Here is a 4,958-nt window from a genome sequence, read left to right as displayed (position 1 = left end):
GAACAAGGGTCAACTTGGGAGTAAAGCCACAGGTGGCTGGTGAATGGCCCCTCCTATAGGGAATAAAAGAGGAACGAAAGGGGAGTGGGGTTTTGCAGGAGACAATTAGTTCATTCCTGCATTCTTGCCAAGTATTGTGGCATCTGAAAGATATTGGCCTGGGCACTCTTCAAGCCTGATAAAGGTCTGTAATTGTGAACAATCTTGAAAGACTGTTGGTCGGGATTTTGCTGGAGAGGAATTCACTGTAAATTAAATAAAAGGGGTTTATCGGGACGAGGACTCGGCTTCGTGCAGTTGGGGAAGCCTAGGTCAGAACATACACTGAAAGGTTAAATATCACCAAATGAATAAAATTGTCATGTACCGAAGCTAAGAGATGTTATTCCTTTCCCAACTGATGAAAAGGGAACAATATGAGGGGCAAGTAGTCCTAGAAGTAACTTATTTTGGCTAAAAGAATGCTGAAATCTTTTATTTGTAATTCTGATCTTACATATAAATACAATCGAGTGGGTTAGGGTGCTGTGTGAATTGTGATTCCTTCAACAAACCATGATTTAAAATGGCGGCCAAACAGAATGCCAGTCTTCACTTTTACACCTCTCAGGTTTGTGAATTTTAAATTTCATCTCCAACCTGATTTCCTGAAGATGTGAGGCTTCCATTATTCTACATAGGTAGGGAAGGGCTACCTTCTTAAGAAAGGCTACCCTAACAAATTCTTCTCATGGCTGTTTTTACCCACAAGGCAGTTCTTTGCACTAGCTTAATTATTCTGCTTCTTTCTCTACCACCAGAGAACAGAGGAGAAAAAGATTCAACTGGAATTATAACAGATCTTCAAAAGTACTAACTGTTCATTTTTCTTTGTTCCCATTAAAGATGAAAATCCCCTGCCAAAGTAACAAGGATTCCCATTTAATTCTGAGAGTTGGACGTGAGTTAGTCAAAAACCACCCAAAGGTAAATGGAATAAAGGCAGCAGAGGGTGATTTGTGGGTTGTTAGGGTTTTTTGTGCTCTGTGGGTCAGTGACTCCTAAATCTTTCTTTGGCACACAAATCAAAAATCTCTTTCCAAAGTCAATCTGTGTTGAGGATGATTATGAACTAAAATTTGGACAGCAAAATTAAGCATTGCTGATGCTGTGTTCAGGGGAGGATTTTGAAAACTTGATCAAATATACATTCCAATAATATCTTTAAGTCCAGCCTCTACATTGCCCTAAATCAGTGTTTCTTCTTAAGAATTGTGGAACTACCTAGGCAGCATGCTGGCTAGGGAATTCTGGGAATTGAAGGCTGCACGTCATGAAGTTATTGAAGTTGAAAAAAAAAGGATAAAGGTTACTCCTGTCCAATTGCGCCTGACTTTAGGAGGTGGTGCTCATCTCCATTTCCTAGCAGCTAGCAATGTCTGAAGATGCTTCCATGGTTATGTTGAAAAATACTGCCCTAAATAAAGGATTAGAGTGAACAGAACAGTTAAGGGGGTAAAGCTGGATTGGCTTGGGTGGATTTTTACATATTGTGGCTAGAAAGGCTTTTGGGCAAACAATTTGTGCAATACTTTCATCTGTTTTATTTTGTCAGTGTATTTCTTTCCAGGCTGGCAGTGCTGTAAACATTTCATAGATCTTCCATATTGAGTATCAGGTTGCTTTACAGAATCACACTGTTGTAAGTTAACTCTATCACTTAGGGATCTCCACCAATGTGTTGAAGGTGAGTCTTTGGAATCCATTAAGGACTAATTTTGAAAAAAATCTTCTGCCCATTTATGTTGCAAGTAGTTGCATTCAAAAAACAGTACTTTTACATCACAAATTACTCACAGGTGTACAAAGATGCCCATATAGTTTTGCATTAGTAGTTCATTCTACAATACTGTCCACATCTACTCAAAACTACCTATAATTATATTTAAGGGAACTCATTGTGTACAGTAGTCTTTCCAAGTCATGTGTCTTGAGAGACATTCAATTGTCTGAGAATTCAAAAGTTATACTCCAACATACTAGGAAGATACAAAGTTGGAAAGAAAGCCATATTCAGGTTACTTCAATATATAGTTTGTGTGCTTTAAAATATGCTTATTTTTATTGCAGTTTGGTTATTCAAAGAGCATTAAGATAATTAAAATACCATAAAAATCCCTATGATGAAAACATGGGTGACATGTTGATTTATGAATTTGTCAAGCACATTTACCAAAAGAGTGCCAGATGTTGGGATTTCTTGTCTACCAGAATCTTCAGCTGTATCACCAGAACTTATTGTCAGCAGGGTAAACCAACCATTTTATGCTGCTTTTAAACCGTATTCAGTTGCATGAGTTCCTTTCCCTCCAGTTAACTTCTTTTCTTTCTTATCCTACCATCAAGCAAATAAATGCCCCAAATGTATCCATTTCCTTTTTTGGTGATATGAATGTTTGTCTGCTGTGGAACCGACAAAACACTAAGAAATATATTTAATATGTTTTGACATTTACCCTGTTACTGTTGTAATTTTAATTTATTTTATTACTATGAAAATCTCCCATATGAGGAACTTTCACAACCCTAATTGTGGAACCAACAATATCTAGCTGATTTTTGGTGTCTTTGAGTCAGTGTTGGCTCCTGGCAATTGCCTGGACAAGCCCTTGAAGTTTTCTTGCCAAGGGTTTTTTGTTTTGGAAGTGGTTTGTCATTACCTGCTTCTTGGGGTTGAGACGGATTGACCAGCCCAAGGTCACCCAGCTGGCTTTGTGCCTAAGCAGGGCTAGAACTTGTAGTCTTCCAGTTTCTAGTCTTATGTCTTAACCGTTACGGTATATCAAATGAGCTCAGGTTGAATAATTCAATTTAATTTCACTTCCTGTGCAAAGTACATTGGACTTTCAGCGTACTTCACAGTTGAATATTGGGCTGCAGTAATTAGCAAATTATTATGGTTCTTAAAACCTGCTTTTTTTAATTTAAAAAAACCAGAAAACAAAGATCTATGTTAGGGTGATGCTATAGAACTTGACTTAAAGGTAAGCAAGAGCTGGTCTCGTTTGCAGGTGATACTGTGCAGACTACTAAAAAAGGAGATATTATTCAGGGTAGTAAAAACCATACCAAAGATAGAGTGCCTCTTAAGTATCACTCAAATAGTAAATTCAGTTTAACTAATGTACATTAAGATAAAAACTCTTAACTTCAGATACACATTGAGCTCTCTGCAATTAACAAATTAAAAAAAACATCCTTGGGGACATAATGAATCAGACAATAAAGATGTCAGTTCAGTGCAGAGCTACTGAAAAAAAAAAAAGGCAAATTCTACGCTGTAGATCTTTAGGAAGAGAAATGGAAATAAAAATGCCAACATTTGTTTATAGAATCTCAGGATCTGAGCTATTGCATACAATTCTGGTTCCTGTGCTTTAAAGGTTTAGAACAGAGCTGAAAAAACTGCAGAATGGAGCCCACCAAATTGATCAAGGAGCTCAAACATCTTCCTGTGATGAAAATCACATATATTATGACTGCTGAAGTTTCAAATATAAGTCAACTATGAGAATGAAGTTCTACAGGCTTTACTCCTCCATTTCATCAATCAACCCTTCGTAAATGAAACAAAACTAATTTGTTTTGGCTTTGTACTACAGTAGACATGCTATAGTAGGCGTCTTTTTCAATATGCAAGGAAAATGAAAACTAAAGAAACCAGGGTCATAAAGGGGCTGACCTCACAATCATTAAAGTGCCTTTTTGTCTGCTTCCTTCCTTTCTATAGTTTCCTATAGAAGTTACAAAAGTTTTACAGTTTGTTATTGGGAATCAACACTAAAAAAAAGGGATTTCTTTTAAATAAAAGAATGCTAAGATGAAATGGAGGTGGTGGAAAATATCGATGTAATGCTGTCATCTAGTGGACAAAAAAAATATTATTGCAATACTAAAATATTAAACAGTTGCAACTTGCCTTAATTAAGGCTGTTTGCAGATGCGGCCACCACTATAGTTGACATTCAAGATATTGTGATCAGAGTAATACCATTACTTGTGGTCTCACAACATATTAAGATATGGTTTGTACTCATTTAATGCACTTGTAAGTCACATAGTACATTTGTAGTAAAGCATGCTTCACAAACCACACTGGCTGAGTTCACACATCTTAAGCCAAAATACTGTATAGTCTTGTTAACTTTTCAACTTTGAATATAGTGCCAATTCAGCTTTTTGATTTAGTTTGAGTTTCAATTCATATATTTCGAGTAACAAAGTCTTCTATGCACACTACAGAGTTTCTGCACTTTGACATAATTATTCTACCAAATGTTCTTCTTTAAAGAAAAACCATGAGCAGAAAAAATGTGTTTAACAGGCACACAAAAACAATTATATATTTGATCCAGTTAATAAATGTTTTTGATTTTACTTATAATATAAACTTTAAATTAAAGTTGATTGAGAATATGGAATAGTTATAAACCCAGGTGGTGCCTGAAACCACTTCTGTGGATCTCAGCATAACAAACATTTCTTAGAAGAGAAGCAGCAGGCAAACAGCAGGAATTACTGGAAAATCCTTAAGGGGAATATAATATTAAATCAAGAGATTTAGCGGAAGTATACAATTGTCAATTGCCTTCCTATTTACAGTTAACAAAATCAGTCAAAATAGATAAAAAAACTTATGGAACAAATAAGTCATAGTTTGAAGTACAATATGCACCTATAATGAACATGTAATTGCTAAATTTTTTAAACTTTTGTTGATGTTTTAAACAGAGGAAGAACAGCTTAAAGAATGTATGATAAAATGGGCCAAGAATTTTAGTTGTAATATACAAATGGATCAGTGGGAAAATATGCAGTTAAAAGAGCTGAAATTTATATTATATTGTGATCTTAAAAATAATGCAACGTGAACTTTAATAATAATGCAGTTCTAGGCGATGTATTTATTTACTGTCAGA

This window comes from Notechis scutatus, chromosome 6 (genome assembly GCF_049901735.1).
Source record: "Notechis scutatus isolate UNSWTSFEM ecotype Mainland chromosome 6, rNotScu1.2, whole genome shotgun sequence".
In the NCBI taxonomy this organism is placed as follows: domain Eukaryota; kingdom Metazoa; phylum Chordata; class Lepidosauria; order Squamata; family Elapidae; genus Notechis; species Notechis scutatus.
This window is presented reverse-complemented; position numbering follows the sequence as displayed.